Raw genomic sequence first — 13,360 nt, 5'->3', positions numbered from 1 at the left:
CTTCCAAAGCGGTAACATCCACCCTTCACCAAAAGATCAAGATCCCACTCAATGGCAAAGTTGTGACGATCACTTCGTCGCCTATAAAGGCAATAATTGAGAAGCAATCAAACAATCAAGTCCTTGCGGATCCCATATACGAACTTGGGGGCTTCCAAAGTGTAAATGTCATAGAAAGTGAATTGGCACCCTTATACTATAATCCCTACTCTAACTTGGTGGTCAACCACATACTCAAAAATCAGGGATACTTCCCTGGAATGCCTTTGAACCCGATTCGGAAGAACACCTTCGCGCCATACAAGAAAGGCAACTCATCGAGAATACCACTTGGACTAGGGTACAAACCCACAACAGAAGAAGTTCTCGAAATGCTTGCCCAAGTCCAAAATCGCAAGTATGTAGGAGTCCAAATGAGGCCATATCTCCCCACCTTAAATGGATACTTCGTTCAAGAAGGAAGTTCAGAACTCTTTCACGGGTTTCCCGAACCTTGGCATTACCTTGAGAGGAAGTTAGCCGGAATCGAGATCTTTCACGATTGCTACTTCATCCCTCCAGAAACGGTTCCTACCGTCAAAACCCGTCAAGCACCCTGCTTCGACGAACAAGCCGTTAGCCTATTATTTGGAGAGGACCGATTTGTTAAAGCCGCGCAGGATGAGATCATTACTATGATACTTCAAGACGATCGCTTCAACCCCACCGCATTGATCACAGAAATCGACACAAAACAGCAGAAAGGATGGAGAAAATCAATCAAATGGACCAACAATCAAGGAAGACTCTTCAAGCTCACCACTGGAGAAGGAGAGATGTTCAAAGAAGAACCAGAAGGCGACGAGTTCGAATCAGAATCAGAGTCGGAGTCGGAGTCAGAGTCAGAGTCTAGAGAAGTCATTAGGGAGTCTACTCCTGTTGTCATCCCCACTCCCTTCATTTCTCCTAGCCTAGCATCGAGTAGTCACGGTAGTTCGGGAAATGCCCCAACTACTGTTCCTTTGCCGCCACTGACCATGGATCAGTTGGCTTCTTTGTTTCAACTTTACTCGAATCTTAATATGAATAAATCAGGTTCTGCTTACTCTTTGCGTTATCTTGAGTGCAATTCTGTTTATGATGATACTGAGGATGACCAAGACCCAGACTTGACCGAAATACCTCCTTACGTAGCCAAAGAAATACTATAGGAAGGGGAAGGGGGACCAGTAATAGAAGACACTGAACCCATCAATGTAGGAACCGAACTAGAACCCAAAGAACTTAGGATAGGGACTACCTTGAGCTCTACCGAAAGGGCCGATTTCATAGACCTCCTAAATGAATTCAAAGACGTTTTCGCTTGGTCCTACAAAGATATGCCAGGGATCGACAGGGATATCGCCGAACATAGGATTCCGATTAAGCCGGGTTTCAAGCCCGTGAAACAGAAGCTTCGACGAATGAGAACAGAGTGGGCTCTAAAGATTAAAGAGGAAGTTGATAAGCAATTCAAAGCCGGGTTCATCAAAGTTTCCGAGTATTCTGACTGGGTAGCTAACATAGTACTCGTGCCCAAAAAGGATGGGAGAATCCGAGTTTGTGTTGACTTTAGGGATTTGAACAAAGCAAGTCCGAAAGATGACTTCCCTCTACCTCACATTGACATATTGGTGGACAATACTGCAGACCACGCATTACTATCCTTCATGGATGGGTATGCGGGTTATAACCAAATCAAGATGGCCATGGAAGACATGCATAAGACCGCGTTCGTCACCCAATGGGGAACCTATTGCTATACAGTAATGCCATTCGGATTAATCAACGCCGGAGCTACATACCAACGCACCGCAACTACACTCCTACATGACATGATGCACAAAGAAGTTGAGGTATATGTAGATGACATGATCGTCAAATCCAAGGAGAGAGAGGGACACATGGCAAACCTTCGCAAGTTCTTCGCAAGGCTACGGAAGTACAACATGAGACTCAATCCTCAAAAATGCACATTTGGGGTAACGTCTGGCAAACTCCTAGGATACGTCGTTAGCCAACGAGGTATAGAAATAGATCCTTCCAAAATCAAAGCTCTGATTGAAATGCCACAACCTCAAACAGAAAAAGAAGTCAGAGGATTCCTGGGAAAAGTTCAATACATAAGTCGATTCATATCGAAACTTACGATGATTTGCGAGCCTATCTTCAAGAAACTCAAGAAAACAGACCACACCATGTGGGATGATGATTGTCAAAAGGCGTTCGACCGAATCAAGGAGATATTGGCTAAACCACCAGTGCTCATGCCACCACAACAAGATCAACCTCTTGGTTTGTATCTCACGGTAACCGAAACCGCCATGGGTGCCATGCTAGCTCAAACCGTAGGAAGTGAAGAAAGAGCTATTTACTATCTAAGTAAGAAGTTCTTGGAATACGAGTGCAAATACTCACAACTCGAGAAGACATGCCTCGCTCTTGTGTGGGCAACAAAGAAGCTACGTCACTACATGCTTAGCTACTCCGTCAAGATATTCTCCAAAATGGATCCAATCAAATACCTCTTCGAGAAACCCGTCCTCAACGGACGCCGGGCAAGATGGACCATGATGCTCTCGGAATTTGACCTCAAATACGTGCCACCGAAAGTAATAAAGGGTCGCGCCGTCGCCGAATTCTTCGCAGAAAATCCCATCAACGACGCACAAACCATAGATACTTGGTCATTTCCCGACGAGGATATACTTCAAACTGATGTAGACTCCTGGGACCTATACTTTGATGGAGCATCAAACCTAAGAGGATTTGGGATAGGAGTGTTGCTCATTTCTCCCGAAGGTGAGCATACACCGATTCTTTGTCAAACTCGACTTCGAGGTGACAAACAACGCCGCAGAGTATGAGGCTTGTCTAATTGGACTACAAGCGGCAGTAAGCTTAGGCATCAAAAACCTCCGAGTGCATGGAGATTCGTCACTAATCATCAACCAAGTTACGGGATCCTGGAAAATCCGAAGTGAAAGCCTAGCACCCTATCGGGCTAGGATAGACCAAGTCGCTCAATTCTTTGATCACGTAACCTACTTACACCTACCTCGAGAAGAAAATCAATTTGCCGACGCTCTTGCGAAACTTGCATCTTTGATAAACATGCCAGATTACATGATGGAAATGCCTTTGTGTATCGAACGACGGTCGGAGCCGGCTTATGTCCATCAAATTACCGATGAAGAAGAAATCGCACAGAACCCCGGTTCCAAGCAATCCTGAACTTCAAGCTTAATGGTACCTATCCACCAGATATGGACAAGAGGGGACAACGAGCTATACGCCTATTGTCTTCACAATACGTTCTCATGCCAGGAGAATTATACAAAAGAACACCTCTTGGTGTAGTCCTACGTTGCCTTGATCATTCACAGGCACGAAAGGTGATGGAAGAAGTCCACGACGGAGAATGCGGTCCTCATATGAGTGGACCTATGATGGCAAAGAAAATCACACGTCTAGGGTACTATTGGACCACAATGGAATCCGATTGCATCAAATATGTGAGACATTGCCACAAGTGCCAAATCTTCGGGAATGTACAACATGTCCCTCCTTCGTTGCTCTATACGATGACATCTCCTTGGCCATTCTCCGCATGGGGAATTGACATAATTGGGAAAATAACCCCAGCCGGAACAGGAGGTCACTGTTTCATCCTAGTAGCAATTGACTACTTCACCAAGTGGGTAGAAGCGGCTTCCTACACCGCTCTTACGGCCAAAAATGTAGCCAAATGCATACAAAATAACATCATCTGCCGATATGGTTGCCCGCATGAGATCATTAGCGATAATGGGTCCCACTTCCAAGCCGAAACCGAACAATTGCTAGCCAAGTACAAGATCAAGCATCATCACTCATCGCCCTATAGACCACAGACTAACGGCGCGGTAGAAGCGGCTAACAAGAATGTCGTCACAATCCTCAAGAAAATGACTGACAATTATAGAGATTGGCCAAGCAAAATACCCTTCGCTTTGTGGGGGTATCGAACATCCGTCAGGACGCCCACTGGGGCTACTCCTTTCTATTTGACTTACGGCATGGAAGCCGTACAACCAGTCGAGCTAGAAATACCATCCTTGCGCATCCTACTAGAGAGTCAAATCCCTGAGGCCGATTGGAAGAAAGATAGATACGAAGAACTCATCCTCCTGGATGAACGTAGGCTTCGTGCCTTACATAATGTCCAAACATATCAAGCACGTATCAAACGAGCTTTCAACAAAAGGGTTAGGCCAAGAAACATCAAAGAAGGAGATTTAGTTCTCAAATCGGTCGAGCTCTTTTACCGTCGACCCAAGGGGAAAATTCAAACCTAATTGGGCCGGACCATATCTAGTCAAATCAATACTCCCGGGGGGTGCGGTTAGAATCACGGACCTAGACGGGAATGAGTTCTCAAACCCCACAAATCTCGACCAACTGAAACGATACTATGCCTAGAACAGGAACAAAAACGCGCCTCGCGTAAACCTACGTGTCGCTCTTGTGGCACTAAATAAACGGCCCCTGGCCCATTTGAATGTCACTATGCTCTTGCATCTTGGCAAACTTGTCATCCTCATATCATCAAACAAACTAAATTCGCACCTCCAGAGTAAGCAAAGGCTCATGCTTATTTTCTATGTTCATTACAAGCTCTTGCTTCGAACAATTATTCTTTTACATTTACTCGAACTACGCACAAGGGTTTGATTTCGCTTTTTTAAGTGAATACGTAGGCAATCCTTCACGGGATTCAACCCACCATTATATTTAAAATGTAAATAGAAGACATTTGCATTGCATTTGAAATTCGACAAGAATAATTAAAGAAAATCACAACGGTTTCATAACCACTTAACCTTTTTATTTCATTCAATTTCTAATAATAATAATACGGCAAATAATAAAAATAGACTAGGCTAGGATTCTAAAAATCCCTCCTTTCTTATTACAACAAATAATAATAATCAAATAATAAATAAGACTTGGGCTATTCCTCCATCTTTCCCTTGCCCTTGTCGTTCTTGTCATATTTCTTGTCACGACCTCGAGCCGGGCGCTCTTGCACCACTTCAGACCTAATCACCAACGGTCTTTCTCGAGGCCCGACTCTTCCATTTTTGCCAACCACCATCTCTCGACGGAGTAGTCTTCGATTTCTTCAAAGGATGAATGACTTGGAACCCGGCTTCTTCTTCTCCTTCATCGATGCTTCTCCTTCTCTTTCTCTCCCTCGCGCACCTTGTAGTCAACGGCTCGCGCTTCCTCGCCTCTTTCGCGCTCTTCCGAAGTTGCGGCCTTCCTCCACCTCAGATAAGAGTCCGACACCCACAAGGCATTGGAGGAGAAGTTCAAGAACCACATGTTTCTTTGGGCCCACTTCATAGCCCACTCTCTTCGGCTCTCTGTAGTAAGCGCCATAGCAGTCTGCGGAACGGTGTCAAGCCTAGGGATCATCTGCTTCAACCCGACTTGCCTCATCAATCTCTCAGGAAAGATGCATACCATAAACTCCAATCCAGGAATGCGCACGGACCTAGTAGGATCCAAAGAAGACACTCCAAAGGATGACTTGAGGTGCCACCACGGAACGACCCACCTGATCAGCGGGCCATCATCATTCTTCAGCTTGTTCTTCCAATAATCGCAGACCCGGGTGAAGTCCACCATGTACAGCCGTGTCCTCATCGAAATCATACGGGCATGATAGGAAAATGCATGAACTGGGGGCTCGAGCAATCGGAGCCGTTCCATAAGCCAAACCTACCGAAAAACAGGTATTAGACACCCGCAAACGGAAAAAAAAAAAAAAAAAAAAAAAAAAAAAAAAAAAAAACGAACAAAAAAAAAAAAAAAAAAAAAAAAAAAAAAAAAAAAAAAAAAAAAAAAAAAAAAAAAACGAAAACAAAAAAAAAAGGAAAGAAAGAAGGGTGTCTTTTACCTGTAGGATAACGGGACTCCCCAAAAATGGAAGATCGCGGTTGGATTTCCTATTTTCCAAACCCAAGATAATCTCCCCTAAGCATAGACAAGCTGGGCTCCTGCGCAGCTCCATTTGCTCAATAAGACCCAATAGACGGGGATCACCTCTCAAATCTTCATCAACATGTCCCTGAAAGACATAAACATGAAGCAAACAAGCCAAATGCTCTTCTCCTAGCAACATAAGAGACAAAGAGGGTCGGCCCCGTTGATGAATCGGTCTATAAAATCTAGCATCCTCACGCCCTTCGGAGTAACGAGACGATCTACCTCAAGTCTAGTAAGTCCAAGCAAATCTCTAAACTTGCTCTTATACCCTTGGGCAGTAGAAGGGATGGCAGGTAAATGTTCGGGGTCCCACCCGCCAATAGCAGCAATTTCCTCCGGAAAAGGACAAATATCACCTCCTGGGAACGCAAAAACATGATAATTTGGGTCCCAATAATCAAGGCAAGCATCCAAGAACGGTTTTACAACCTTAATGAGTTTCAAACTCAACAAAGACCCAAGGTTATAAGCACCCATGTCATGTTTCTCAATGTTCGAAAACTCATTAGTCCATTCCTTCAAGCGAATCTCTAAGGTATTCATGATGATAATTTTCTCTTGAAAATTTATTGGGAGTTTTTATGTGTGAATCGACGAAGAAGAGACGGAAGAATTATATGATTTAAAGCTTCGTCGACGCTTCTATTTATACTAATTGCTTTGTTTCCAAAAATCCGTCGAACCGACACTGCTGGGAACAAAGGCGCACTGCGCCTCTTCAAAGGGACGCACTCATGCCGCACCTCTTCCCCAGCCTCACTTCTGTGATTTCCGCGTTTGGATCTTTCCTAATTCTATAAACGAATAATTTCCTATTCCTACGGGATTTTATTTTGGTAAATCCGAGAAATTTACCATGCTTCGGGTTTCCTTAATCCGCAAACGCGCATTTCGAGGCGACATCGACATTTTCCGCCATTTTTCTCACACTTTTATATTTAGTTTTCATTTTAATTCTTTTTTTATTTCAACATTTACTTAGTCATTTCATTTTCTTAATTTCTATTTTTTCCATTTTCTAACTTATAGATTTCTCTTTTTCTTTTTTTTTTTCGGGGGTAACCCTCCCTACCGTCCGGTCATTTCCGACAATTTTTTCTTCATTTTCACGCCCTTTCGAGTCTCATTTTGCACTAATTAAAGGCCTTATGTGTATATAAAAATGTATGTGTTACGTGATTTTCTATGTAAATTTCGGCAGCATGACGGTGTAAACCGTTGTCTACCAAACCTGTTCAAAAGCTAACCTGCAGGTACAAATAACACAACCCAGCAGCAAAAGGCACTCAGGCCGTCGTATATACAACAAAAGCAAATATACAAGCAAACTGGGGGCTTCGCCCCAAACAAGTCCCAATGTGCAACTGGGGGCTTCGCCCCAAACAAGTCCAAATGTAAACTGGGGGCTTGCGCCCCAAACAAATCCAAAAAATGTTCAAAATCAAGTCTACAAAACCACGCAGACTACTGCTGGGCACCCTCCAGCTCGGCAACCCTCGCCATAAGAGCGGCAATCTCGGCGTCCCGAAACTCGAGCTCCTCGACAAACGAGCCGTCTCCTCCCGAGATCGGGTCAACTCTCGCTCCACTCACGATCGGCTGTGGACAACAAGAAATTGGCTCATGTCAATCAATTCAAACAAAACTGAAAAACCAAAGATCAAGGAAAAACAAATGAGGTTCATACCTGACGACCTCGACCGCCGACGAGTGCCTCGATGGCCGTAGCTCGTAGCCGGTTGGCCACCCTCCATAGCGCCACAAACCGAGATGGCGCGACCTGCATTTCAAAAGAGTTCTCAGTAAACTGAACAAGTTCAATCAAATGTGTTCTTACACGAAAACTATGCAAAATAAGAACTCACCCTCCGAATCGATGTCGCGCGTCATCTAGGCCAAAGATCCGTCACGGCCACGTCAAAGTCACGCAGCTCGGAGATCGTCGTCCTCCCAGTAGCGTCAGTGTACTCGAGGGTCTCGGGGTACTCAGGGGGCTCGATGCCCGCCGCCTCAACCTCCTGCAAAGACAAATGGCTCTCGTTAATCGACGATCTTTCGTCGCGATTCTCGAAAATTAAAATCCAACAAGAAACAAAAGATACTCACCACTACCGGCCAATACGCCAACCTCCCGTAAAGGAACGCCGAGTAATCCTCGTCAGGGAGAAGAAGGTCGTCGCCACTAGCACCAGCCAAGTCCGCCTCCCTCTCAGCCTCAGAAGGCTCCCTAAACATCGTCCTAGGAGGATCGACGGGAACCGTCAACGCGCCCCGAAAACACTGACGAGCTAACCGCTCGCCCAGATACCACACAGGACCCATCGACGTCCACAACAGCAGCCGACTCGAGCTCCTAGGTGGAACGACCTCAGCGACAAAAGGAGGCGCTCCAGCGTACTCCGCCCAAGGTCTGGGCACCCACTGCGACAATATAAAGGCAAAGGTCATTCCTATGATCAATTTAAAACAAAGCATGAGAAGAATAGGTGCATACAAATAGGATACTCACGCTGCTCAGCTGAAGAGCGTTCACATCCCGCCGATAGACATTGTGAGAAGAACGCTTGCTCTTCGTCCGGCACATGACCCAATCCCTCACCACGGGGTAGGCCCTCTCCAGCGGCTCCGTCCTCTTGGGCGCGAGGCCCGGAAAGTAAGAGTACACCCACGCCTGCAAAGCATAATAATCAATGACGATCTATCGGTCGTCGATAAAGAAAGAAATTGACTCTGGCCTAAAGGAAGGTTCATACCTCCAACAGTAGCCCAGGTCCGACGGCACCAGGAGAAGTCCCCTTCTCCATCAACTCCGGACGAACCATGGCCCTCATAAAGCGGATGAGGACCGCAAAACCAAAGATGACCCGGTCCCCAACGCCCTAGGGAGCTCGGTCGAAAGAAAGGGGAGAAGCTTCGTCGACAGCCTCTCACCCTTGTCTCCGAGGTAAATCGAAGACAAGAACCACCAAAGCCACAGACGAGCCCTCTGCTCAGCTGTACAAGGAGGGGGAGCCGTCTCCCTCCCATCGATCACCACCGACGTCGGGGTCTTCCCCGCAAAGTAATCTCGGACATAGGTACTGGGTACCAAACCCGCACCGCAACACCTTCGGCGACGTGTTCCACCGATCAACCTCCTCGCCTCGGCCGAATCCGCCCTCATGCCGCCTCCGGCCACACCATCTCCTCGATCCCCACACGGACACCCGGAAATCATGCCGTAGTCCTCCAAGGTGACTCCCACCTCACCAAAAGGCGGGTGAAACGTGGAAGTCGTATCCCAAAATCGATCCAAGAAAGCGCGGACCAGGCTAAGGTTGGCCCGCAACTTCCTCTTCACGATATCCCTCCGGACCAACCAGGGACCAAACGCTCCACGCTCGATCATGGCTCTCTCCTCCGCCGATGACAGCTCGTAGTGCTCCATCGCCGTCGTGTACCCCGAGAACGACCGGATGTTCCCAGCCTCCTATTATGATTCGAAATAATGCTATCTTTAGTTTTGAGTAAATTTGAAAGGAAATTTGAACAAAAGTAGAAAGGGGTAGGTAATGAGTTAGGGAATTCCTATTTACCAAGCTCTTCACCGTCCTGTAGGACAAATGACCCTCTGCAGCCCACACAAGGTGCCTACTCTCCCAGGTCTCAGCCCACGCGGGAGCTCCTCTCAGCTGACGACCCCCTCGTCCGAGGTGGGCCCGTCTCGGAATCTCCTCCTCATCAGCGGCCTCCTCCTCATGTGTCTCGTCTCCAGTGGCCATCACCGCGTCGGTGAAAGCCTGCTCCAAAGCCTCCTCAACCACGTCGGCGTCTACCTCCATGGGAGTCCTCCCAGAAGTAGAAGCCCCTTCACCTGCAACATTGAAGTAGATTTAGGCCGCGTCACATGACGGCGAGCCTTTGTTAAGAAGTTTTCGAGCCTCCGGAGCCCTGAATACTGCCCTTTCTGGCCATATTTGGCCATGATCCCGCCAACCCGATCACTCATGTGATAAATTGGGTCAAGTCAAGTCCGAGTCAAAGCCTAGTCCCGGGTTTGAGTCGAAAATTCGGCAGCATTTCGTTATAACAACGATTATGCCCTAGAAAGGTGCCCAGAAAAGTTCTCACAAACCAAAATTTCGAGATGACAGGAAGTTTACCAATCATCCAAGGGTCCCAAATATCAAAGTTCATCGCAAATGGGCAATCCTAAGGCCACTTTCGAAGCAATTTACGATCTAGCTGTGAAACCGTCTCAAAATTCGCTCAAGGGCTCAAAACTCGATGAAAATTCAAAGCAAATACATGGTTATGTTCCTAACATTGCCTATTATCCATTTCTAACATCAATTTGGCAAGACAAATCCATTTGGGGGAAAAGCCCCAAATTTTCGATTAAAAGGGTCGAAAACCCTAATGTTCGCGGCTCAAAATTCGACAAATACGGAATATTAATGCAAGATTAAGACACATGCCTCGATTGGTCATATTTAAAGCAAGCTTTTGAATCCAACCTCGAAGGAAATGGTGAAGATTTGAGAGAGAAATTGAAGAATTTGAGTTTCGAAATAAATGAACATAAACCTTCTGATTTCGCATTTTTACGCAAAAATTGCCAAATTGGGGAAAAGACGCAGCAGGTGCTGCGCCTCTTCCAAGAGACGCAGCTCTTGCTGCGCCTCTTCCTTTTGTTCCCTCCATACGAATTTTCAAAAATTCGTTATGAGTTCGTTATTTGTGGGCCCATCTTTGGTGCGCCTCTTCTTCAACGCTATTATATCTTTTTGGTCCGTTTCGACGATTTTCCTTCGTTTCGGTCCGCATTTTATCCAAATAGCGACAAGATTTTTGCGATTGTCCAAACCCATTTTATCCCGCACAGCAGTATTTTGCAGTATTGCTCAATTTATTTTGCCCAGCTCAGTAGTATTTTGCAGTACTGCTCACGCAAGACTTCTCCCGACGATCAAGATGTTCCTAGTCGTCAATATATTCGCTTGAGACCGACGCAAGCAGATTCAACCTCCAAATTTTGCAAGAGTTCGTTTGAGACCCACGCAAGCGGATTCCCCAGCAGTTTCTACCGACGTCCTGCTGCTTTCAATATCTCTTGTTCCCCGCGAAGTTCGACTAAATCTCAGGTATGATCTCTTCTTGTGGCTGGCGAGCCTCCTTACGTAGTCTAATGGACTTTAAACGACCCTCCCCGATAGTCGACAGACTCTAAAATGTTCCCGACGATAGGTCCTTGGCTCAGACCCCTTGAGCCGCCTCGCGTCGCCATAGTCGTCAGGTTGTAATCTTCGATTGACCTGATGGCTATACTTTGACTTTCGCCTTGTCCAAGCCTCAGTCAAAGTGGGGGCTCTGTAGACACCTCGTTTCTGCACCCCTCGCAAACCACCCGGTGATGATTGGGCCGCATGTTTGATTCGCGGAACGATTTGTGACAGTTCGTAAGATTATCGTCAAGTGATTGCTCAAATATTAATGTCAACCTCTTAGTTGTCATCTACGTCCCGATACGGTCGTTTTGGCGATAATTAGAGTACATTCGAGTCCGGGTCAAAAACCGTCTCCATTTTCTGATAACTGTTAAATCCCGAGTCAGAATGTTCTGGAATGTTCCGGATATTTCTATTCCATATTTTATAAATTTTATCTTTTGGCAAATAATATCCCGTAATATTTACATAAGATATTAAAGATAATCGAATTAATTCCGTCCTACCATAACTTAAACACGGAAATCTTTCTTAAACAGGAGGAAACCTCTTGGGAATAGACGCAGCAGTCTTTGCGCCTCTTCCAAGAGACGCAATGATGGCTCGCGCCTCTTCCCAGGCCCTTCTTTGCATGATTTACGTATCTTTTTATATCTTTCCGAGATTCACTTCCAAAGAGTCTCCGAAACCCTATTCCTTCACGTGATTAGTATAAATAGGAGCTTTCGTTCCTCATATTTCTCACGCGAGTGTCCGCCCTTCTCTTCTCCCTTTGCATTCTAGACTTCGTTCTTACTAATTGGCGCCTACGTGCTTGGACTTCCGACCACGTAAGCTCGGATCTTCCGGTACCACCTCTCCGTTGCATGACCGACCAATTTGACCACTACACTCAATCAATCTAATTAATCAACTTGTTAAATCGTTTTCCTCTTTCGAGGGCACTCTTTCCTTGCGTTCGCGTCGAGCATCACTAATCGATCTTCTTAGTTCTTCTCGTTTCGTCAACATGTAAGTCTGAGGGTGTATTAATCTCTCTTTTATTTATTGTATTTTATTATTGTATAACAATTGTAAGGTTTATGTCGAAAGTACCTCATTAAAACCGATTTCTAAAACCGTCTTTAAAACCTTTTTGCGGATTTCCGGTGAGATGACGTCGAGAAAAGACGCAGCAACCGCTGCGCCTCTTCGAAGGAGCGCAGCACTGGGCGCGCTTCTTCGTGAGGCCGCCGAGCCTCTGTTTCTTTTCTTCTTCCTCCGTCCTCTGCAATTCGTATCAAATTTATTTCTTTTGTTTTGTTCGTCTGTTAATTCTTCATCATGATAGTTTAATAATTCATATGTATATTAACCATCATCATTAACATGTTTTAATCGTCATAAATCCGACTCAAATCCCAAATAATCAATATTTGCGGGTTTTCGTCATTAAATTCAATTCGAGTTTTAGAGATTCAATTCGTTCATGTTGAATTCCTGGGATTCATTGTTGATATATTTTCACCTGTTTAGTCATTAATCCGTCGTCAATTCATCATGTTTAGTTAATAATCCGTTTAGTTAGTTAGTTTAATTAATCATTCATTAACATCGATCCTTCACATAATTAATCCGTTTATTTCCGTCTCATCCATGTTTTACTGTTTTATGACCTCCATCATATGTAAATAATACATTAAATAACTTTCTTCCGAGTAAATAATTCTAATCAATCCTTAAAAGTAACAATTAACATTAACGGTTTGCAGATCCGGCTTCACAGCCAGAACTCACCCTTGGAACAGACGCAGCGACTGCTGCGCCTCTTCCAAAGGGCGCAGTGCCTGCTGCGCCTGTTCCAGGATGAGTTCTGTCTCTGAACTCCTTTTCTGCCTTGACGTAGTTTAATTAGTTTACGTATTAATCAACTAATATTCGTATTATCACCTTCTGATCTGTCGTGTTTTATTCTTTTATTCTTTTTTTCTCAAATTATCCGTTTTAAAGGTATTCTCGACATAAATCGCCTATCCAATGTAATCGTTGTAATTTCCATTATTGCAACTTTCAGTTATTGTATTTCTTTTATCATTTGTATGTTTCCGCATGTAATTGAGCAT

Source organism: Silene latifolia, chromosome 2, assembly GCF_048544455.1.
Source record: "Silene latifolia isolate original U9 population chromosome 2, ASM4854445v1, whole genome shotgun sequence".
NCBI lineage: Eukaryota > Viridiplantae > Streptophyta > Magnoliopsida > Caryophyllales > Caryophyllaceae > Silene > Silene latifolia.
This window is presented reverse-complemented; position numbering follows the sequence as displayed.